The sequence below is a fragment of the Bos indicus x Bos taurus genome, chromosome 11 (assembly GCF_003369695.1).
Source record: "Bos indicus x Bos taurus breed Angus x Brahman F1 hybrid chromosome 11, Bos_hybrid_MaternalHap_v2.0, whole genome shotgun sequence".
Taxonomy (NCBI): domain Eukaryota; kingdom Metazoa; phylum Chordata; class Mammalia; order Artiodactyla; family Bovidae; genus Bos; species Bos indicus x Bos taurus.
Genome location: NC_040086.1, coordinates 88931626 through 88957728, shown reverse-complemented (window position 1 = coordinate 88957728; position 26103 = coordinate 88931626).

Genomic DNA, 26103 nt, shown 5'->3' with positions numbered 1-26103 from the left:
ATATTTTTCTGTGCTCAGTGGCTCAGTCGTGTCTGACTCTTTGTGACCCTATGGATTGTAGCCTGCCAGGCTCTTATGTCTATGGGATTGTCCATGGAATCGGTTGTTATTTCCTACTCCAGGGGGTCTTCCCTACCCAGGGATGGAACCCATGTCTCTTGTGTCTTCTGCAATGGCAGGTGGATTCTTTACCACTGTGTCACCTAGGGAGGCCTTTTTTTTTTTTCCTGTAAATATATAAAAATCATCTTTTTTAATGGTGTCGATGATCCCTTAAGAAATTCTTTCTGACCTTCTCAGAGGCCAAATAGAGTGTGAAAGATAAAGCTCAGAAAAGTGAGTGGATTGGAACAGTAAAGCAAAGGTGCCCTTTGTTAGCAGGGTAATTAGAAGACTCCATATTCAAGGCCACACTGACCATAGGGTCCTACAGAGTCAAAGTCCTGCCCATGCTGGGAGGGCCAATAGGTCTCACCACCTAACCTGTGATTCTGAGTAGCCTCGACTTTAGCTTATGAATGAACTAGAATAAAATCCCTGCCCAGTCCCCTAAATGGAGAATTACATTTTGTTCTAGGCTGAAGGTCAAAGACATATTACCCCCTGAGAATCAAAACCAGAAGCTGAAGCTGACAGAGGTCTATAGGTCAAACTCACCTCCTTGTGAAGGTGAAAGATGTGAGCCAGAGCTGAAGGTCCCAGGGCACCAGATGAGAACAGATACAATTTCTTTCTGAAGGAACTTCCTGGTTAGTAATGTAGATACTCCCAATCCATCCCAGATCCACTCAGTTATGAATTGGTCAACATATGCATATATGGAAATCCCATAGATACAATTTCAATCATTGGGATGTGCAGTAAGTCATAAAATACAAAGGATCCAGGCACCATGAGCAGAAAAAAACCCAAAAAACAAGACTCACCACAAAGACCTTGATGTTGATATAACCAGATACTGGATGTCTTAGAACACTGCTTCTGGGCATTTATGAGTCATCTGCATGCTAAGTCGCTTCAGTTGTGTCCAACTCTTTGCAACTGTGTAGAATGTAGACTGCCAAGCTCTTCTGTCCATGGGATTCTCCAGGCAAGAATACTGGAGTGGGTTGTCATGCCCTCCTCCAGGGGATCTTCTCAACCCAGTGATCGAACTGGGGTCTCTTATGTCTCCTTCATTGGAAGGTAGGTTCTTTACTACTAGCGGCCACCTGGGGAGTCACCTAGTTATATTTCGATTAGAATGCTAACTCAGTAAGTCTGAGAGTTGGCCCTGGTATCCTGCATTTCTAATAAACTCCCAGGGGGTTGCTGTTGTTGCCAGTCTTTGGATCACACATTAAGTGGTAAAGTTTTGATATGTCGTTTAATGTGTTGTATCATTTTTCTATTGTTGCTATAAAAATTACCACAATTTGGGTCTTGAAACAACAGAGTTTATTATCTCGCTCTGGGAGTTAGCTCAGCCAAGATCTCTGCTCCAGGTTTAGGAATGCAAAATGTAGGTGTTTCTGGCAGAAGAGAAGGTTTTGGGGAGAATTCACTTCCAAGCTCACAGGGTTATTGGTAGAATCTGGGTTTTGGCAGTTGTAAGATTAAGGTCCATTTTATTCCTGACTCTTGTCTGGGGGTCTCTTTTTGGTCGTTTTTTTGGGAGTACCTACATCTCAGAGCCAGGAAAGGTATACTGAACCCTTCTCCCACTTGGGGTCTCCCTGCTTTCCCCTCCACTATGTTCTTCTTCTTTACTTTTTATGGGAAGAAATTCTCCCCTCTTAAGGCTGCATGTGATTAGATTGGATCAGCCTGGATAATCGAGGCTAATCAGGCTTATGGGCTTCTCTGGAGGCTCAGACGGTAGTGTCTGCTTACAATGTGGAAGACCCAGGTTCGATTCTCTGGGTCAGGAAGATCCCCTGGAGAAGGAAATGGCAACTCACTCCAGAATTCTTGCCTGGAAAATCCCATGGATGGAGGAGCCTGGTAGGCTATGCTCCATGTGTCACATGGATTGTGTCACTCGGACACAACTGAGTGACTTCACTTTCACTTTCTTTTTCAATCTCAGTCACATCTGCAAAGTCACTTTTGCCATTTGAAGTGATATATTTGTAAGTTCCACGGATTAGGGCATAGGCATCTTTGGGAGGGGCTTTCTCTACATTATGTGTAGTAAGATATTAGGAAAACTTGATAACATCTTCAAAAACAAGAGAGTGAAAAATAATAAATAATAAATAAAGTTAATGAGAGAACTAAAGTCATTAAAAATTAAAGCACTATGACAATTAAGATTAAAATCTGTTGGAGAGAATAAACGGAAGGTCAGACAGCTGCAGGATGGCGACATCATGTGGAATATGATTGAGAAAATGAACAGATGTCACACAGGAGAGTGAATTTGAAACACACGCAGGGGAGATTGAAGTTGTTAACTTGCATCAAATTGGAGTTCCTGAAGGAGATAATAGAGAGAATGAAAGAAGAATCAATATTAAAGGACTTAATGACTTACAATTTCCTAGGATTTTTTAAAGAAATCAATCCTTAGATCCAGAAATCCCAATAAATCTCAAGCAGGGTGAGTAAAAAGAAATCCTTACATGCACTCATTACAATAAAACTGGAAGAAAACAAAGGTAAAAAGAGTATCTCTAAAACAGAAAAAGAAATATTACATTTACAAGTATGACAGTTTGATCAATATTTGACTTCTCGAAAGCCACAATGAAAGCCAAAAAAATATTAAAATTTTCAATATTCTAAGAGGAAATAAATGACAAGGCAAATGGTAAAGAATCTGCCTGCAATGCAAGAGACCCGGCTTTGATCTCTGGGTTGGGAAGATCCCCTGGAGCAGGAAATGGCAACCCACACCAGTACTCTTGCCTGGAGAATTCCATGGACGGAGGAACCTGGTGGCTACAGTCCATGGGATCGCAAAGAGTTGGACACAACTGTGTGACTAATTTTCACTTTCATGATTATAATCATTATGTAATTATATGTATTATATAATTATTTTTATATAGTAATTATAATTGCATATATTATGAAATATATTTTAAAATGAGGACAAAATAAATATTTCCTATTAGTAGATACTCTTAAATTTCCTCCAGACAATATTAGAGGAATTTCTAAAGGATATATTTTGGGCAGAAGGAAAACTATCACCCATGGAATTTCTGAGAATTGTGAAGTGTTGAGTGAAGTGTTGGGCAAAGAGAGTAATAAATATGCAAAATAATCTAAACTATGATCAAAAATCATCAAAAATCATCTAAAAATCATCAAACTATCATCACTGCAGATGGTGACTGCAGCCTTGAAATTAAAAACGCTTACTCCTTGGAAGAAGAATTATGACCTTCTTTGAAGGTCTGAATATGACCTATAGACAGCATATTCAAAAGCAGAGACATTACTTTGCCAACAAAGGTCCATCTAGTCAAGGCTATGGTTTTTCCAGTGGTCATGTATGCATGTGAGAGTTGGACTGTGAAGAAAGTTGAGTGCTGAAGAATTAATGCTTTTAAACTGTAGTGTTGGAGAAGACTCTTGAGAGTCCCTTGGACTGCAAGGAGATCCAACCAGTCCATTCTAAAGGAGATCAGCCCTGGGATTTCTTTGGAAGGAATGATGCTAAAGCTGAAACTCCAGTACTTTGGCCACCTCATGCGAAGAGTTGACTCATTGGAAGGGACTCTGATGCTGGGAGGGATTGGGGGCAGGAGGAGAAGGGGACAACAGAGGATGAGATGGCTGGATGGCATCACTGACTCGATGGACATGAGTCTGAGTGAACTCCAGGAGTTGGTGATGGACAGGGAGGCCTGGCATGCTGTGATTCATGGGGTCACAAAGAGTCAGACACGACTGAGCGACTAAACTGATACTGATCATCAATTATAAAGAAGTCTGTGATGTAAAAGGAACAGGAAAAAAACCTAAAATCAATGAGAATGATATGGCTTAGAAGTCGGAAGACAGGCAGTGGAAAATAAATGTTTTAAGATCTCTGTAATGTTCATGGGGAAGGTAACATTATTTTAGGTGCAGAGAGGTTAAGTGTGAATGTTAAATAAATAAGACCCTGTAATTCTTCTAAATAATCGATATCATATTATGGATATTCTATTTTAAATAGAATCACCCTCACATATTAATAAAAATGCAGTGTATCATCTGAATAGAGTATGAAACAACGTAGGGACATCATGGATTTGGAAGGCTCTTTTGGAGAGGACTTTCATAAGCTCGGGGATCCCCAGGTAGCACAGTGATAAAGAACCTGCCTTCCAGTGCAGGAGATACAGGAGACATGGGTTCAATCCCTGGATCCGGAAGATACCCTGGAGGAGGAAACAACAACCCACTCTGGTATTCTTGCCTGGAAAATTCCATGGACAGAGGAGCCTGGTAATTTCAAAGAATTGCAATAAGTTGGACATGACTGAGCATGCACACACACTCATAAGCTTAAATCCCCTTCTTGAGTGTAATTCTGGAAAAGAAATGAGCATGTGAATAGAATCCCTTTTTTTTTTTTAACACAACCTGATCTAATTTCCTTCAATGTTTCTGCCCACTGTCTTTATTTCTGCTGCAGGCTCATCACCTTTAATTGAGACACTAACTTAGGCAGTTGCTCAAGACGCAATCCCAAACTCTCTCCTCTTTTCCATCTAACTTTTCCTCAGTCATTTTTATCCATATCTCCGCCTTTATTATCACAGTCCTAGATGGTGCTGAATGGTGTGTTTGCTCAGATTTCTCCTTTGAGCATCAATTCTGTATACCCAAGTGATTTCTTGATATCTCCATGTGGTACCTCAAAAGCAGCTCAAGATCAACATTTTAAAATGTAATCCCGATGGATTTACTCTGAACCACATCACCTGCTCCACAGAAGGGACTAGTACCTACTGTCATATGAAAGCCAGAATCTCCCACATTATGAGTCAGATCCAGCCTGTGGCTAGTTCTGTGTTGTTCATGAGCTAAGGATGAGCCAAACATTTAAAATATCTTTGCTAAAAAGTAAGAAGCAGAATAAAATCAACCAAGACCAAAAATATGCAAGAGTCCACATGTGGCCTTCAAAGCTTGAAATGTTAAGATGTTTAGGGACTCCAGATTTAGACTGATATTTGACACTTTGCAGTCATGTGCCATATCCAAGCCAATGAGAAATCTCATCCATTAGTTGAATGGATGTTCCAGAATCTTTTCAGTTCTGCTTATCACCACTGCAACACTACAGGTGGGAATCTGATGTTCTCTTGTCTCAAGTAGCACCATAGGCTCCTAATTATGGTTTGTTTCTCCAAATCCATTCTGAGACAGAGGAACTTTGTTCTATGTGTGCTGAACATTATTCAGTGGCTTTGCACTGGTCCTCAAATAAAGACCAAATTCTTCGTGTCGTTTATAAGAGACACTGAGGTCACTAATGTTTTCCACACTGGGAAAGGGCCACAGTGTGGCCTTTTCACACTGAAGGGCCTGCAATTGCTCATAAAATTCCATTATTCTCCTTCTAAACTCTTGAGGGTCTCTAGTTATGTTTCCTCTTTGATTCTGGATTTAGGCAGTTTGCATCTTCTCTCTTTTTTCGTGGGCATTTTGGGGAATGCTTTATCCATTTCATCACACTTTGGAATAATGAGCTTTTGATTTTATTGATATTTTTCTCTGCTGCTTTTGCAGTTGGTGACTGCTGCATAGTCACAATAGTCTGCATAGTTTTGCAATTTGGGAGCAGTTCCACCCTTGAGAATACAAAAGAGGGGGGAAAAAAAATCTATGAAAGTCACTCTGGTTGTAAGTTGTTATACTTCAGTTCCCAGTTCATCTGATATACCTTACTTTTCAGAGACCTCAAGTACCTTTTTTGTTGTATTCTGTCCAGTTTCAGCTGTCATCAGCGGGAGAGGGGCTGTAGGCAGTACCTCTGGGCTGGCAGTGGAAATCTCTGTGGTGCCTTGTTCCTGTTAATGTCTCTTTCATCCACGAAGAGAGAACCATCCAACGAACTGTGGGTTCATTGAAGCCAGAAAGCTTGCGTCCTTTTTCTATTAGTCCATCCTCTGTGTTTAGCAAAGCATCTGGGACACCAATATATGGTATTACAGGTAGTTAAATTCCTCTTTTTCAATATATATTTGATGCAATCATCCTCGTTTCCTAATAGTAAATATTATTACTACATTGGTTTTAAATCTCATAGGATGAAGTCTCAGAAACAAGGGTGTATTAGTTTTCTCTTGCTCTACAACAAATTATCACCAACATCCAGTTTCTGGCCAGTTTCCATGGGTCAGGAGTCCAGGCACAGCTTAACTGAGTCTTCTGCTCAGGGTCTTACCAGGCTGTGACTGAGGTGTCAGCTGGTCTGTGCTCTGACTCAGAGGCTCATTAGGGGAGAATCCATTTTCATGTTCTTTCAGGTTGTTGGTCAAATTTTTCTCCTCGTGGTTTGATGACAGAGACCCTTGGCTTCCCACTGGCTGCCCTCAGGTCTTGGAGCACTGTGGCTCCCTGACACTTGGCCTTCTCCATGGCACTTCACTGCAGGCTTGTTTGCTTCTTCAAAGCCATCACGAAAAACCCTCTCTTTGCCAAGTCATAGTCTTAAATAATGTAATGTCATCCTGGAGTGATAGCATCCACCTTTATTGTGTAACATAACCCAATCAATAAAGTACCATCTTCATCTTATTCTATCTATTAGACCAGAGAAGGCAATGGCAACCCACTCCACTACTCTTGCCTGGAAAATCCCATGGACGGAGGAGCCTGGTAGGCTGCAGTCCATGGGCTCGCAAAGAGTCTGACACGACTGAGTGACTTCACTTTCACTTTTCACTTTCATGCATTGGGGAAGGAAATGGCAACCCACTCCAGTGTTCTTGCCTGGAGAATCCCAGGGATGGGGGAGCCTGGTGGGCTGCCCTCTGGGGTCCCACAGAGTCGGACACGACTGGAGTGACTTAGCTTAGCAAGATGTATTAGACACAAGTCACAGGACCTGTCCACATTCCAGGGAAGGACAGTCATCACATTAGGCATCACCTCTCAGGCTATCTACCTCAAAGGAGGTATGATATTTATTTATTTCATGTGAGAATTTAGAAAACATTACTCAAGTGGACTTGGGTCAAGATTGAGTAGGGAAATGTCCTCATTTCACTTGCTGTCACCTGTTTTGGTCGCTGTTCATGTAAAACAGAATTGATCTATGGGAGTTGTCCTTTGAACTAATAGAAGGATTAATGAGAAAGTTAAGTTGGGACTTCACTTTTGATAGAATGTAGTTCTGCTGCTAGCCTCTGGCCAAAGAAGAGAGCTTGCTTTTGTTGAATATACAAAGTGAAACATCCCTGGAAGCTTAGAAAAAAACCTGGGGTAAAAGTGAGAAGCTCTTTTATAAAAAGAGGAAAGAATGAACACGTGGCACTCGGGACACAAAGTTTCTGACTAGGGTTAATTTCAGAAAGCTTTAAGTGCTTGCTAAAGTTTTAAGTGATCTGGTAACAACAAGAGCATTAATGGCTTCATAACAGAAAAACAAAATGATGAAGGAGGTACACCAAGGTCCCAATTCGGAGGTGATAAATGGGACATTCATCCCGTTACTGACGGTTCCTAAGATAAGACAACCAGACAGAGGATCTGAATGCATTCCGCTGTGATTACCTCTGACAAAACGGAGTGCATTGGTAGTAAAATTGTTTAGAAACATGTTCATCACATTATACTCAGAGAAATCTTAACTCACCTTTGCTTTTTGGCAAGAGATAATAATATTTATGCAATAGAAAATGCAATTTGGTATTCTTGATTAATTAGCACAGGTAATGTTTGAACACCTCTTACGTACTTGGCACTGTCCCAGTTGCTCCAGATGCCACAATGAACAACACAAGAAAGCTTTAATGGAGCTTCTATTCTGGCATTACAGGTGTCCCCAGTACAGATATCAGGAGCTTAATGAGAAATAGCCACTGTTTCATTGTGGGGGTGGAGAGGGGTGGATGCTGTGAAGGGCAAAGAGAAGCCGGCTGTGGAAAGAAAATGCCTCATTTTAGCAGTTTATTACTGAGTGAACTGGGATGAAGCTAGAAAAGGCTTTATTCGAAACCGCTTGAAGAAGTTCACTTGAATGAAAAACAAAATCTGTTCCTGTGGGCAGCTGGATGAGAAGTTTGAGGCTTTGTTGTTGTCAGAACACTGGTCATTCTCATCAAGCTATTCAGAATATTCTGGTCTCCCAAGGCAATGCCTAAGCAGGAAGCAGGTACTGGAACAATTTTTTTTTTCTAAATTTAAAATAAATCCAGAGGGTTTTGTGCCAAATAATCACCAGCTGCTGTGAGATCAATGTGCGTGGAATTATTAACAGGAAGCAAATTACTAACTACAACCTATGGAGAAAATTTGTCTCAGGCAAGAACTTTCTTTGAAGGATTGCACCCAGCGTGAAAACATTTAATTTCCCCACAGTCACTCCACAGGGACCCACCAAGGGCGCCATTGGTAATAAGCAAGAAGATGCTGGCTATAAAGCATTGGAATCACGAACCTGAAATACAGAGAGAGAAGTGTAGCAGGGGAAGATTCTGTTCTATCAAAAACACCTCCAGAGCTTAGTATAAAAACTCTTCGTTAGTGAACAGGTCCCTGCTCCTGATCCAAGACCTTGTGCTTGGAATGTCCTCAGTAAATGTTGTCTGTTACTGGTTGGGTGAACCATACCTTCACACTCCTGAGATGTTACCCTACAAGAAACCTTGTTGCTGTGTTAGTAGCTCAGTTGTGTCTGACTCCATGCAACCCCATGGACTGTAGCCCACCAGGCTCCTTTATCCACGGAATTCTCCAGACAAGAAATACTGGAGTGGGTAGCCATTCCCTTTTCCAAGGGATCTTCCTGATCCAGGCACTGAACTTGGGTCTCCTGCATTGCAGGGAGATTCTTTACAGTCTAGGCCACCAGTGAATCCCTTAAGAGACCTTGGGGATCATCTAAATGAGGTTCATTTTTTAAAAATCCTGAGACATGTGGCCTTAATCCCAAGCCAAAACATATAATCTCCATAGAAAATTCTGTAGCTCAGTCTATCCCATCAAAGAGTTTAAGAGCCCTGCTGACACTCCAAATCGAACTTTAATAAACTACAGAATTAGAACAGAAAACCACAAAAGTCTTACTGAAGAGCAGTGGGAAGGACAGGCTAGAAATGCATAGTCCTTTTCTGATATCTCCCTGGTTCTGCAGATCATGTGGAACCTGTCAGAGAGTCATCAGGTAAAAAATGAAGAGCCATTGAGAAAGAGGAAGAATACTTAATCCTGCTGCTGCTAAGTCGCTTCAGTCGTGTCTGACCCTCAGCGACCCCTTGGACTGCAGCCTACCAGGCTCCTCTGTCCATGGGATTTTCCAGGCAAGAGTACTGGAGTGGGGTGCCAGTGCCTTCTCCGGGTACTTAGTCCTAACATGTCTCAAATACCTCAACATTGCTGAGGAAGTCCACTTTGGCACATAGTTCACAGAGCGAGGACTAAAACACAGTTCTTCTGCCTTCAGTAGGTGGAAGGCAGCACTTACAGGAAAGGGCATGAATTATAGTCGCAGGTTTACCCTGCAGCTCTGTGTGTGTGCCTGTGCCCTCAGCCATGTCTGATTCTTAGCAATCTCATGGACTGTAGCCCACCAGGCTCCTCTGTCCGTAGGATTTCCCAGGCAAGAATACTGGATTGGGTTGCCATTTCCTCCTCCAGTGGATCTTCCGGAGCCAGGGAACAAACCTGCATCTTCTGTGCCCCCTGTATTGGCTGGTGGATTCTTTACCACTGGCACTGTCTGGAAAGCCCTATCTTGCTACCACCAACACTGTCACGCTCTCCTAAATATAGCTCTAACCTTGGATTTAGTACGTGGCTTTGTAGTTGTTTGTGTACTTATCTATTTAAATGTGAATTCCTCAAAGGCATTTAGAACTACTTCATCTTAAGCAAGTTCCTTAATATTTGAGCTTTTGGAAAAAATGCCTTTGAGGGATTCATATTAGATAGAGAGATAAGTACACACTTACAAAGCCAAATATACTAAATCCAGTGTTAAAGTTATGTTTAGGAGACGGTGACAGTATTGGTGGTGCTTGTAGGGTTAATACCAGGGAGAGCTTCATAGGTTCGGAGCTCTCTGAGCTGAATTTTGAAGAATAGGTGAGCTTTTATCGGAGAGCTGGCAAAGTTCTGTCCTCTGCATAGGGGACATTTTATGAGCAAATTCAGAAATAGAAATGAGCATCAGCAATCCGAGCACTGTAGGAAGCTTCATGGGAGAGCTGATGGTGTAAGGAGAAGAGTGGGAAGGAATCTGATAGGAGGTGGCAGGTCATAGGTGACTTTGGTTATACACTTTGGGTTTTACCTTTAGACTGTATTTCACAGAAGGATTGTAATAAGGCATGAATGCACTTGGATTTCATAAGGCCTACACCAGCAGCAGTGTAGATGATGGCTCTGACAAAGGAATGGGAGAAGCAGGACAAATAGCTGGATGATTGTAGCAGCCTTCTTCAGTTCAGTTGCTCAGTCGTGTCTGACTCTTTGTGACCCCTTGGACCACAGCATGCCAGACCTCTCCATCCATCACCAACGCCCGGAGTTTACTCAAACTCATGTCCATTGAGTCAATGATGCCATCCAACCATCTCATTCTCTGTTGTCCCTTTCTCCCACCTTCAATCTTCCCCAGCATGAGGGTCTTTTCCAATGAGTCAGTTCTTCACATCAGGAGGCCAAAGTATTAGAGTTTCAGCTTCAGTATCAGTCCTTCCAATGAATATTCAGGAATGATTTCCTTTAGGATGCACTGATTGGATATTCTTGCAGTCCAAGGGACTCTCAAGAGTCTTCTTCAACACCACAGTTCAAGAGCATCAATTCTTCATCACTCAGTTTTCTTTATAGTACAACTCTCACATATATACATGATTACTGGAAAAACCATAGCTTTGACTAGACGGACCTTTGTTGGCAAAGTGATGTCTCTGCTTTTTAATAAGCAGTCTAGGTTGGTCATAACTTTTCTTCCAAGGAGCAAGTGTCTTTTAATTTCACGGCTGCAGTCACCATCTTCAGTGATTTTGGAGCCCCACAAAATAAAGTCTGTCACTGTTTCCACTGTTTCCCCATCTATCTGCCATGAAGTGATGGAACCAGATGCCATGATCTTAGTTATATGAATGCTGAGTTTTAAGCCAAGTTTTCACTCTCCTCTTTGACTTTTATCAAGAGGCTCCTTAGTTCCTCTTCACTTTCTGCCATAAGGGTGGTGTTATCTGCATATCTGAAGTTATTGATATTTCTCCAGGCAATCTTGATTCCAGCTTGTGCTTCTTCCAGATCAGTGTTTCTCATGATGTACTCTGCGTAGAAGTTAAATAAGCAGGGTGACAACATACAGCCTTGGCGTACTCCTTTCCCAATTTGGAACCAGTCTGTTGTTTCATATCCAGTTCTAACTGTTGCTTCCTGACCTACATACAGATTTCTCAAGAGGCAGGTCCAGTGGTCTGGTATTTCCATCTCTGTAAGAATTTTCCACAGTTTGTTGTGATCCACACAGTCAAAGGCTTTGGCATAGTCAGTAAAGCAGACGTGGACATTTTCCTGGAACTCTCTTGTGTTTTCGATGATGCATTGAATGTTGGCAATTTGATCTCTGGTTCCTCTGCCTTTTCTAAAACCAGCTTGAACATCTGGAAGTTCATGGTTCATGTACTGTTGAAGCCTGGCTTGGAGAATTTTGAGCATTACTTTACTAGCCTGTGAGATGAGTGCAATTGTGCAATAGTTTGAGAATTATTTGGCATTGCCTTTCTTTGGGATTGGAATGAAAACTGACCTTTTCCAGTCCTGTGGCCACTGCTGAGTTTTCCAAATTTGCTGGCACATTGAGTGCAGCACTTTCACAGCATCATCTTTTAAGATTTGAAATAGCTCAACTGGAATTCCATTGCCTCCACTAGCTTTGTTCGTAGTGATGCTTTCTAAGGCCCACTTGACTTCACAGTCCAGGATATCTGGCTCTAGGTCAGTGATCACACCATCATGATTATCTGGGTCATGAAGATCTTTTTTGTATATTTCTTCTGTGTGTTCTTGCTACCTCTTCTTAATATCTTCTGCATCTGTTAGGTCCATACCATTTCTCTCCTTTATTGTGCCCATCCTTGCATGAAATGTTCCCTTGGTATCTCTAATTTTTTTGAAGAGATCTCTAGTCTTTCCCATTCTATTCTTTTCCTACATTTCTCTGCATTAATCGCTGAGGAAGCCTTTCTTATTTCTCCTTGCTATTCTTTAGAACTGCAATCAAATGGGTATATCTTTCCTTTTCTCCTTTGCCTTTCCCTTCTCTTCTATTCACAGCTATTTGGAAGGCCTCCTGAGACAACCATTTGGCCTTTTTTCATTTCTTTTTCTTGTGGATGGTCTTGATCCCTGCCTCCTGTACTATGTCACGAACCTCTGTCCATAGTTCTTCAGGCACTCTGTCTATCAGATCTAATTCCTTGAGTCTATTTGTCACTTCCACTGTATAATCATAAGGGATTTGACTTAGATCATATCTGAATGAATGGTCTGTGGTTTTCCCTACTTTCTTCAATTTAAGTCCAAACTGGGCTTTCTTCTTGGGTAGATATAAAGTTCAGAAGTCAAGGATGTCAGGCAGACCATCTGGCCTCTGTCATGGTAACAGAGGAACCATACATTCCAGGGGTGTAAAACACCAAAGATTTCTATGTTGCTCGTCCTAGCTATTCATCTCAGGTCAGCTGGCATCTCTGGTCTATATACAGGCTGTCATATCTACCTCTGTCTGTAATATTCTTAAAAGCCACAGTAGCAATAAAAGAAGCCTGACAAAGTGCGCTCAATTCTTACAGCTTATACCATTGATACATGTCATTTTGCACCCTTCATTGGCTGAAAGAAGACATTGGACCACCCCTGGATGGTAGGGAGACACCATTCTCCAATTAGAATGGGAGCTGGATATTCTTGGGGAAGGATACATCTACCGATAATATGATGACACTGAGGATACTTTTTTGGGGGGAATCTCACATACCTTGTGTGTTGCTTTAGCTTTTCATTTGTTTGGATAAACTTTACAATAAAATCACAAGGTGGTGTTTGCAGGTCCAAACCTGTTATGGATGTTAAAAACAAATGACCAAAAGTTGATTTTCTTATTTTTATCCATCAACATTTCTGTCGTATTCCAATTAAGAAGAAAGCTGGCAATAGATACTGATTGTCTTTATTAAATAAGGACTTCATACCCATTCTGCTGGTGGCAGATTTTTTTTTTTTTTTTAATTCACACTATATTACTGCCTGATAAGTTTGGCCTCCATCACTGGATTGGGCTTTGTAGTTTTCTGGCTATTTAACAAAATCTATAGTTGAAAAACAGGCTTCCCATGTGGCTCAGTGGGTAGAGAATTGGCCTGCAATGCAGGAGATATGCATTTGATCCCTGGGAAGATCCCCTGGAGGAGGGCATGGCAATCCACTCCAGTATTCTTGCCTGGAGAGTCCCACGGACAGAGGAGCCTGGTGGGCTACAGTCCATGGGGTGGCAAAGAGTCAGACATGACTGAAGCGACTGAGCATGTGCACACAGTTGAAAAAGATCTGGACAGCAAGGTCACAGGGTGCCTCTTCTGGTGTCTTTGGAGGCTTCTGTGGACAAGTTTTACCCATACAGATCAAAAAGGAAAATGGTTTTCAGAAGGTTAATGTCTGTGTTACCTGGTCTATGGACCAGATGAGACAGAAGCAGTATTTTTCCATCTTTCCTCAGCTGAGAATTATGTACTGAAATATGAGTTAGGACAGAGCTGTACCCCACTCCCCCACTTCCCCTGGGACACATACAGTTTTGATCAGCAGTTGACCCACTGGGTACCACGTGCTTCTTTTATACTTGCATACAGAAATGAAGAGTTGCCAATTTGAGCAGTGGTTATGATAGTCTATGGGATCTTTATTAGGCTATTGTTTTCCTACAACGATTGCGAGCCTATTCAGTCTTATTTTATGTATTTATTTGTTTTTGGCTGCGCTGGGCCTTCCTTGCTGCGTGGGGCTTCCTCTAGCTGCGCTGAGCAGGGCTACTCCCTCGTTGTCTTGCACTGTATCCTTGCGGTGGTGGCTTCTCTTGTTGCAGAGCACGGGCTTAGCTGCTCTGCAGCACGTGAAATCTTCCCCGAGCAGCGATCGAACCCATGTTCTCTGCATTGGCAGGTGGATTCTTAATCCCTGGACTACCAGATGAGAAAAGGAGAGGACCGTTTTACACCAGGAATTTAGGACAGAGATGGTTGGAGATTTCAATCAACTCCTCCTCCACCCCCCACAAAAAAAATACTGATGAAAGCAGTAGACATAAAGTCAGCAAGAATATGTCCATCTCTCTACACACCTGCTTTTGTGGAAGGAATTGTATGGAGATTAGGATTTTCTCAATCAAATGACCTTTCCTTTCACTTTGGAGGCATCAGAGTAATTTGTTTCCTTGTCTGATTCCAACGAGTTGCAGAAGAAGAGTACGCAGAGAACGGATTTTAAACCAAGCCTCCCCAGGAGCGTGTGAGGCTCACTGACCTGTGAAATAGCCCAGGAGTTGCATTCTGTCCTCACACAAAAAACCTGTTGCTAATTAAAGATTTAGGAAATACAGCTGGATAAGTAACATCAGCCCAGATGGCATTGCAAGAAGCCTCTGGTGAGGTTTGAGGTAGACAGTAATTCTGCATGATTTATTAGCCGGGTGGGGGTCCTTCATGATCCGCCCAATACACTCCAGGTGGAAATTACCTTCAAGGACTGGGGGCTCAGGGCCAGGTAGAGAGGGCTCACTTCTCTTGTCTTATAAGATTTTTGTTCAGTTCAGTAACCTTGGAATAGAGAGATTATTACTCATTAAGCTTCATAGAGATGTCTGTCTACCTTCCCTGTCTGTTTACAGGTCCCAATAATCACATAGGACTCAATAATCACATTTAGTTTGATGTGTCCTTTAAGTCCTGCTGTGTAAAGAGCATTCATGTTAGATCTTTAGGGAATGCAGTAGTGGAGTACTGTCCAGAATGTCTTCCTCAGGCCCTAAGTCCTTTAGTGAAATGGGGGGTAATGTATTAAGAAGAGAAAAAGCTGTGTTTGTAGTCAAATAAAATCAGGAAGTACTGGTACGGCAACTAGAGATTTTAAGTGTTTTACTTATTTATTTTAAATTTTTGGCTGTGCTGGGTCTTTGTTGCTGCACAGTCTTTCTCTAGCTGTGGCAAGCAGAGGCTCCTCTCTAGTTGTGCCGTGCGGGCTTCTCATTGCAGCGGCTTCTCTCGTTGTCGAGCACGGGCTCTAGAAGCGTGGGCTCGGTAGTCGTGGTTCCTGGGCTCTAGAGCACAGGCTCAGTAGTTGTGGCACATGGGCTTAATTGCTTCACCACATGTGGGATCTTCGTGGACCACGGATTGAACCTGTGTCCCCTGCATTGCAAGGCAGACTCAACCACTGGACCACCGAAGAAGCCCCAAGATTTTGGTTTTTTTAAAGCTTAAAGTTGCAGAAGTTATCAGGGCTCATAATGATTTAGGAAATAAAATGATTGTCCCACCAAACTTGGATGAATTGACTGATCACTGGATCCCTCAAGGGTACCTTTGGATGGTGTCCGGTCACTTGGCAGAGGGAGAGGAATAGAACAGACCACCTGTGCTCACCTTCGTCAGTGCCTGGGACCTGCAGCATCGCTGGTTCAGCCAAGGTGGGTTCACAGTGATGTGAGCTAAAACCTAGACAATTTGAGTGGTCTTTGTTGAGAAAAATTGACAAAATTACTCATATAAATACAGTAGGAAAGCAGTGCCTATTTAGAATGAAAATATGCATCATAAAAAATTGCGGGAACCTTAGAGATTTAGGTTCCAATCTTTGTGAGCTGCCTGTGGGCAGTGGGCCTGCCATGCTGACATGGAAATGCTTCCCCATTGCAAATTGTCCACCACCTCACACAACTGAGATCATTACCAGCAACTCTGAGTGCTAACGGAGGGAAGAAGGGTGTCTTAGCTTGGGCTGCTGCAACAATTTACTACAGACTGGGCAGTTAATAAACAACACACTTATTTCTTTCAGTTCTGGAGGTTAGGAAGTTCAAAATTAAGGTGCCAGCAGATTTGGTATCTGCTGAGAACCTGATTTCTGGTTCATAGGTGGCTGTCTTCTCTGTGTTCTCACAGGGAGGAAGGGGTGAAAGGAGGCTTTCTCAAGTGGTTTTTACAAGACTGAGCCCATTCACGAAGGCTCCACACTTGTGACATAATCACCTCTCAAAGACCCTACCTCCTAATAGCAGCTCCTTGGAGACCAGGTTTCAACATACGGATTTTAGAAGGAACCGAACATTCAGAACATGGCAGAGGAAAGAAAATTGAGGGGCCCTGAAGCTTCAACTGCTTCAGGCTAAATGTTCCTTGGGATTCCCTGGTGACTTAGCAGTAAAGAACCCATCTGCCAATGCAGGAGACGTGAGTTTGATCCCTGGGTCGCAAAGATCCCCTGGAGAAAGAAATGGTAACCCACTCCAGTATTCTTACCTGGCAAATTGCATGGGCAGAGGAGCCTGGGGGGCTACAGTCTATGGGGTCGCAAAGAGTGGGACACAACTGAGCGACCGAATGCCAAGAATAAGTGCCCCTTGGTCTCTTCCTCTGATCCTGTGTTTCTTTCCACAGGGCTGAGGACAGGACCCTAATTCCCATGTTACAAATATAAACAGTATCACAATCTAGTAAATTTTTCTTTTTAAGTTGTCTAATATCAAAAGATGAATTTTTAAAATTATTAAAATATATTTTTGTAACAGTTGTTAGCATATACTCTCTTTGAAATAAACCATAGCTAATTTTATTATAATTTTACAAATCTCCTAGAAAAATATGGAAGCATATGAATCAATAAAAAATTGGTTCACCTCTACTCAGCCCACATTTGGATTTGGGGTTTAAATCCATGGGAAGTAATGGGCCATTCTCCTTTGCACAGTGTTTAATGCACTGTGGCACTAAAGTGTTAAAAAAAAGATTACAGAAGAGCTTGCTGTTGATCCAAGAATATATCAAACACATGTTATAGAGTTCTGGAATAAACAGAGTACTTATAATTTAGTTATATTCTGCTGAAACCGATCTGGTGTGAACTGACAACCAATCAGATGTCTCCAAAGAAAGTCAATGAGACCAGTTAAAGGAGACCTAGCATTGGGCTTCTGAGTGGAGATTAAAAGGACTAAATTCATGCCTTAGATGACTAGCAGATGGGAGCTCCTATGACACTGGGGATGGGAAGAGAACATTCAGAGAAGTATAACCGGGAAAGACAGAATAAAATTAAGCAAAGGAAAATTGAGCGAAGGAAAATTAAAGCAATCTTAACAGTGAGGGCTATTAAGCCATTGAAAAGTCTCCCAAGGGAAGTGATGAAAACCTCCTTGCTTGAGTCATTTCAGAATCGACAAAGCAACGGAAAACGTACTGCAGGGAGCAATCCTGTGCTGGCAGGGAGCGGACACGATGATTTAATAGCTCTTTTCTGTCTCTCATTTCCACGTTCTGTGAAATTGTATCGCAGTTAAGAAACAAGATATCTTTCACTCCGACACTGTGTTTACAGAGGCTTCAATCTGAGGCATGGAGTTGAAAAGAGAAAAAAAAATGCACTTAAAAATTCTGTGTTCCTATTCTTTTTATGAACTTGGGTTTCAGACAGGGTGTAGCATTGGGATTTAAGTTGAACTTTGTGTTCCTTTGACTTAACATGTAAGAACTTCTACAACTTTAATAAATGAGTAATTCTAAAGCTCAGCTTGTATTTGTCCCCATGTGAAATGTAATACTAGACAAAGATGAATATTTTTTGGAATTGCCCATGTCAGTGGGTATAACCAGGAAATAAGCAATAGCCAAAATCTAAGTTTAGCACAAAAGGAAAAGAACACGATGAAGATATCAGTGTCTTCTTTGCACCTGAAAATCTAAAGATAAATATATTATTTAAAAAGGTGCTCTTGAATTTCATTGCTGGGTACTTCTTGCTTGGCAGAAAGCAAAGAAGAACTAAAGAGCATACTCTTATGTATGTGTATGTGAATTTGCTTAATCATATCTGACTCTTTGTGACCCCAGTAGCCTACCAGGCTCCTCCATCCGTTGAATTTTCCAGGCAAGAGTACTGGAGTGGGGTGCCATTTCCTTCTCCAGGGGATCTTCCTGACCCAGTGATGGAACCCAGGTCTCCCGCATTGCAGGCAGATGCTTTACTGTCTGAGCCACCAAGGAAGCCCCTTAAAGATGAAGGGGAAAGAGGAGATTGAAAAAGTTGGCTAAAAACTCAACATTCAAAAAACTAAGATCATGGCATACAGTCTCATCATTTCATGGCAGATAGATGTGGAAACAATGGAAACAGTGGCAGATTTTATTTTTGGGGGCTCCAAAATCACTACAGATGGTGACTGCAGCCATGAAATTAAAAGATACTTGCTCCTTGGAAGAAAAGTTATGACCAACCTAGACAGCATATTAAAAAGCAGAGACATTACTTTGCCAACAAAGGCCCATCTAGTCAAAGCTATGGTTTTTCCAGTAGTCAGGTATGGATGGGAGAGTTGGACTATGAAGAAAGCTGAGCATCAAAGATTTGATGCTTTTGAGCTGTGGTGTTGGAGAAGACTCTTGAGAATCCCTTGGATTGCAAGGAGATCAAACCAGTCAATATTAAAGGAAATCAGTCCTGAATATTCATGGAAGTATTCACGCATCAGTGGATATTCATTTACTGATGGGGAAGCTCCAATACTTTGGCCACCTCATGGGCAGAACTGGCTCATTGGAAAATACCTTGATGCTGGGAAAGATTGAAGGGGATGACAGAGAATGAGATGGTTGGATGGAATCACTGCCTAGATGGACATGAGTTTGGGTAAGCTCTGGGACTTGGTGATGGACCAGGAAGCCTGGTGCGCTGCAATCCATGGGATCACAAAGAGTCAGACATGACTGACTGACTGAAGTGAACTGAATTCTTGCTTAGAGACATTAGAGCTGATCTTATGGGCGAAGAGAATATTGTAGAAGGAAACCAGCATATGACCCATACATTGAAAACATAAACAAACTTCATTAAAATCAGTATTTGGTTTTATCTTTAAAGCATTTACTTGGTGTGATTCCTAATCAAGGGCAAATTATGATGTCTTTTTAATTTTTACCTTGAGCTATCATAGTACTGATTACTTACTGTGTTCCAGACATGCCAAGCCATTTACTGATATAATTCTTTCATTCAGTGGTATTGAATTCCTATGCTGCACTAAACGTGGCACCATGAGAATTTTTAAAGTAAACTTTCTATTTGAGTAATTTCTGATTTGCAGGTTCACAGAAGTAGGACAGAGAATGCCCCTACATTCTCCATCCACTTTCACTCTCCCTTAAAGGTATCCTCTTACATTTCTGTGTTCTGCTTGTCTGGTCTGTGAGTCTCTCAGATTGTCCTGGTTTTGATGATCTCGATGGCTTTAAGGCATCCTCACCAGGTGTTTTGCAGAATGTGGGTGCATTTTTTCCTTAATAGACTTTTTTTTTTTTTTTTTTAAAGAATAGGACATGGGCAACGAGCCCCTCTTGTTACATCATATTTAGGTACCTGACCTCCTCATAGCCATCAGTGCCATATCTACTGGAGCCTCTGGTGAAGGAGTGATGGCCGGTTCTTCCAGGGAAAGTTATTATTTTTCCTCTCCATTCTCCACACTGTGGAGTGAGTTGCAAAACTCAGAGCATTCTCAGGGGGGTGGGAGGTGGATTATCTGGACTGTCTAAGGGGGAAAGTGTTTATATATGTTTGAGGTTTTGTGTAACAGAGATTTTGCCTCCTTGCCTTCATTTACTTGTATATTCAACCACTTATGTATATGACTATGGATTTATTTTACCCTGTGGATGATAATCCAGTGTTACCTTATTTATATTGTTGCTCAAGTAGTTCTGGCCATTGGTAAGTCTTTCAGGTTGGCTCCTGTGTTCCCTTTTTTTTTTAAAAAGGCTGTCTTCCATTTATAACTACTATACTATACTGACTATATTCCTTGATTGTATAATACATTCGTGTAACTTATTTATTTTATACATGGTACGTTGTACATCTTAATCTCCTACCCCTGTTCATGTGTACCTTTGCTATGTCTCCATCACTTCATTTTTTTTTTTTAACATTTCCTTACTTTCTGGAATGATAAGATGCTCCAAGTTCATCTTATATATTCCCTGTCACTGTTCTAGAACCAGACACTTCTACAGGGAGCCCTGGTGTATTTTCCAGGAGACTGTTGTTGCCGTTTTTCAGGCACTAAGTTGTGTCTCACTCTTTGCAATCCCATGGACTGCACCTTGCCAGGCTTCCCTATCCTCCACTATCTCCCAGAGTTTGCTCAAATTCATGTCCATTGAGTTGGTGATGCCATCTAACCCTCTCATCCTCTGCCACCCCCTCTCCTTTAGCCTTCAATCGTTCCCAACATCAGGGTCTTTTCCAATGAGTCAGTTCTTCACATCAGGTGGCCAAAGTATTGGCGTTTCAGCTTCAGCATCAATTCTTCCAATGAATATTCAGGGTTCTTGGACAATAATATTTATTTGTTTGCAGTTGTGCTGGGTCTTCATTGCTTTGTGCAGACTTTCTCAAGTTGCAGCGAGCAGGGGCCACTCTTGCACGGGCTCCTCACTGCAGTGGCCTCTCTTGTTGAGGAGCGTGGGGTTTAGAGCACACAGGTCCAACAGTTGTGTCACACAGGTTCCGCTGCCCTGCCACGTTGGCAGGTGTATTCTTACCCACTGTACCACCAGGGAAGTCCTTAGTCATGTCCGACTCTGTGACCCCATGGACGGTAGCCCTCCAGGCTTCTCTGTCCATGGGATTCTCCAGGCAAGAATACTAGAGTGGATTGCCACTCCCTTCTCCAGAGGAACTTCCCAACCCAGGGATTGAACACTGGTCTCCTGAATCGCAGGTGGATTCTTTATCACTTGAGCTACAGGGAAATCTAAGGAAGTCCTAGGAGAATAATTTTTAAAAATAAAAATCTGGATGTTAGCATTCAGGTGTCAAGGCCGTCTCAGTGCACAAGTTAGAGAACACATGTATGTGTACAAACTGATGTATGTGGGATGACATATTGCCTCTGTATAAACATGTTAGTATATGTATATGCACACACCCAAGCAAAGATGGGTTCATACTGAAATCTCGGACTCATACACTTACTACAGGGTTCATCCCAGCCTCCCTTCTTGCTTACCTGGAATTTTCTTTTCCAACAACGAGAAGCTTCATTGTAGCCATCTACCATCTGTTTCTTATTTGTCCAACACCAGTGTACATGTGAAGCAGTTTAACAATCGTTAACCTACTTTGCCATGAAAAGCAAATTGACAGCTAGAGAACGATTCCTTTATCTCTAGTTTCACAGTCACCAGTTTGAACAATAGTTTCGAGGCTATCTTAGGTCCTCTGCCCCTGTCCCCTTCAGTGAAGTTATGTCACATATCCCTGAGACTTTGATTCACTTAGCGTCCCATCCTTAGATTCCCGGGCCTCCTGGTTTAATTTGTACTTTTTATCTTTCATGCATTAACGTTCTCTGCTTGGCATGTACAGCAATATGGGTTTTGACAAGTGCGTAGACTCATGTATGCCTCACCCCAGCACCACACAGAATGGTTCCTTCACTCCACTGTCAGATACCTACCGAGGCTCTGTTCTCCTAGCCCATGGTTTGTTTTTTCTTTTTCTTTTTCATTTTCTTAGTTGTAGCTTCTGAAGAGTAGAGGATCTAAATTATCATCAGTTCCAGTTCGCCTTTCTTCTTTTATGATTATGATGTATGTGTGTCTTTTTAAAATCTACCTGAAAGTTATTTTCCTATGACTTCTTATAGAACTTTAATGAATTTAGCTCTTAGGTTTAGGGCTATGGTCCATCTCAAATTAAATTTTGTGCAAAATGTGAGTTAGGGGTCTGTAATTAGTTTTTTACTTCCCAGGTGTTTAGTAAATTATTGAAGTGTTATTTTCTTTCAACAGATTTTCTCTACTGAGAGGCCTCAGATCCTTAGTAAAAAATGATTGAACGTACATATGTGGGTGTATTTCTGGTCTCTATTCTGTTCCAGTAACCTGTATCCACAAACCAATAACTGTATTTCAAAGTAAGTCTTAGCATCAGTTAGTGCACATCCTCCAACTTTGTTCTTTTTTGTCTCTTTTAATTTCTTTATATTTCCATATACATTTTTTTTTTCCATATACATTTTAGAATTCACTTCAAGCTGAACTCTGTTGGGGCTTTGAATCATAGGTCAGCTTGGGGGAAATACATGTCCTGAAATATTTAGCTTTCTAATTTATGAATGTGATATATCTCTACATTTAAATTTCCTTTTAATTACCTCAATAGTGCTTTTTATTTCTTAGAAAGAGGTTTTGCATGTCATTTGTTATTTTCATATTTAAAATTTTTGATGCAATTATAAAATTAAATTAATAAATAGATTTTTATTTCTAAGATTTTTATTTCTGCGTATGTCATTTGGAAAGGACTTTTCCCTGCAAGAATTTCTCTATTTTATTTTCATTGTTGAATTGTTGACATAAAGTCATTTTACTACTTTTTATAATTTTGATTTCTGTAATATCTCTAGTAATGTGCCTCTCTTTCTGCCTGGTAACTGGTGTCCTTTTTGTTTCCTGATATGTAATTTTCAATCTTTATGTTTCCATGAAGCAAAAGCATTTGTTAACCTTCTGCATTGATTATTGCTCTCTGCTTAAACTTTTTTCTCTTTTCTTGTGCTCTTTTGAATTAATGGAAGTTGTTATATTCTTCATCTAAGTTGTGTGTTATTACAGTTACATATTATAAGACTTACCTCTTTCCTTGACTTTTATGTAAATAGATTTCATTATTACATTTTCATCTCTATTGATGTGTGGTAAGTTTATATTATATTGTTATGCTATAATTATATTATTATATTTTAGATTGATCCTTACATTGTTTATTTTGACTTATTGCTGCCTAGTATATTTTAGTAATTTTAGCACTTTCCGCTTAGTACTGGGACCTTTATTTCCATTTACACCCACTGGATGTTTTTGGTCCTTTTTCTGTGTATTTTAATTCTGTATGTATTTTAGTCTCCACGAGGCTTTAATATTCATGCTTTGCATAGCTCATATATACTTGTACTTAATTACATATTTACTACTTTTTTACTCCTCATTCCTTCTGGCATTTCCATGTTTCCATCTGGGCTATTTTCTTCTTCTTCTTGGAAATTAGTGATTCCTTTAATGATGCCAACTGGCAAAAAATTCTGAGTTTTTGTTTGGCTAGAAATATATCTCTTTAATTTTCTTATCTCAAGGGAATTTTTGCTGGGTATTAAATTCTACAAGATTCTAGGTTAGCTCTTCCATTCTTTCGCCACTTTAAAGATGATGTTTTGTCTTCTGGGTTTTGTCATTTCTGCTGTGAGATCAGATGTCATTATAGTTATTTCTTTTGACTGTGATTTTTTTCTGTTTTCAAAATTTTTCTTTGACCTTTTCTTTTCAACAGTTTCATTATGATAAGCCTATGGTTTTTTAAGTAGTCATGTACGGATGTGAGAGTTGGACCATAAAGAAGGATGAACACTGAAAAATTTATGCTTTTGAACTGTGGTGATAGAGAAGATTCTTGAGACCCTTAGGCAGCAAGGAGATCAAATCAGTCAGTCTTAAAGGAAATAAACCCTGAATATTCACTGGAAGGACTGATGCTAAAGCTGAAACTCCAATACTTTGGCCACCTGATGCAAGGGCCGACTCATTGGAAAGACCCTGATGCTGGGAAAGACTGAGGGCGGTAGGAGACGAGGGTAGCAGAAGATGAGATGGTTGGATGGCATCACTGACTCAATGAACAAGAGTTTGAGCAAACTCCAGGAGATAGTGGGGGACGGAGAAGCCTGGAGTGCTGCAGTCCATGGGGTCACAAACCGTTGGAAGCCACTTAGTGACTGAATAACAACAAAGTTTCATTTGCCATAACTTTGGTTTGAGAAACATTATTTAAAGGATTTTCAACTATGTCTTCTGCCCTGTTTTCTCTTAGTAAGCTTCCTGGGGCTTTTCTCAGCCTGTTAGTGAGCCTGTGTCCCTGGATCATGACCTTCATAAGATTTCAGCTTTTCCCACCTTAAGGGAGACAACAAGGCTAGATGCACCTGTGGTGTGGTTTCCCAGGTTAATAGGCTCTGGGAAAATTACTTCTTTTGAGACGATTCCTTTAGGAGAAAAGGATGTTCTGGCTGTATTTCAAAATAGTTATCTTTCCTCTCTCCCTATTGGGTCAAGAGCACAGTCTTCTCAGATCCTAGGCACATTGATAACCAGGTGGAATCTTGGGGATAACACTCATAAATGGGAGTCTTTCCTCCAAGACTGGACCCTGGACATTTGAAACCTCCAACTTCTCCACCTTAAACCTACAACAAGTTGTCAATTACAGCTTAACTTTTTATATCTTGATAAAAAATACAGACACACGACATTATTTACTATATGTGTATGTGCATGAAATACAATGACATTTGAAAGAAGGCTTTCTATTCTACAATGTATATGCATATATAATTGCTTATACATTGCATGTACATATGTGTATGTACATACATACATAAATAATAAAGGCTTTCTATTCTACAATGTATATGCATATATAATTGCATATACATTGCATGTACATATGTGTATGTATATACATACTTTATATGTAAACATTTAAATATACATACCTACTTGCAACTAATATATGTAATATTCACACACATGTATATACAAATATTAGTTTTAAAATGTATTTCCAGATAAAGGGGAATTACTGCTACAACAACAAGAACATGCACTTCCTTAAGTCTTCTAATATATATTCCCTTTTCCCTATTTCTCTTCCTATTGTCTATATACCCCTCTATCATCCCCCATATAATACTTATTTTTCTAACAGCACTCTAAAAGATTATATAAATTTATGTCCCCAATGGTTAGCACTGAGAAAAGTTGCCTCATTGCACCCTTTTGAAAATAATTTGTTCTTTCAGAGTCAAGGATGTTCTTGAATTCACCTTCCATGTACCTTCATTCAAAGAAGGTGTATTATTCTTTCTGCTTTGTTCTCCTGCTAGCTGCAGTGTTTGAAATGCCGGTAACTGCACGTTGAAAAGCTGACCCCTTGGTTTTCGGATTTCTTTCTTTCTTTTCTCCCTCTTACATGAAAGCAGATAATAGGGGAGCCCTGTTGGTAGACCATTCAAGTCCAATAATAAGTCCATCTCATAGTGTTCTTGGGCTATTGTGCTTGAATAGATTCTTTTTTAAATTCACGGGCATATAAATATTAATCAAATGAATATTCATAGTTTAAAAAGCATAGCCATGTGAAATTTAACAGAAGGGTGCTTGACCTGAGGGAAGGTTCCCCACAATATGAAATGCGTTCAAAAGAGACTTGAACACACCCACCTCTCCTCATTTCACTCACTTCAAATTGCTGACAAGAATTGAGGGAGCTGTCATTTACTCTCTGGGCTGTGACTAATGCCCGATTTCAGAGACGTGACTCCACTTCTATCTTTGTTCAACTTCAAAGGAATCTGAAGGCAAGCTAAAGGCTCTCTTAGACAAGAATCCTAACAATCCCTGTTTTTCTCTTTGCAAGGAAATACCAGTCCTTTCAAACAGAGTTCTAAGAAGGTCATGGACAGTGTGGAGGACTGAAGTCAGGAATGCACCAGCATCACTCATATTGCTGAATTATCCACCAGGAAAGACACTAGGAAGCAAACGAGAGACGGTGTGTGCCAATCCCTTCATGTCGTGCCTGAGGAAACCGAGCCTCTGTGGTATTCACTGC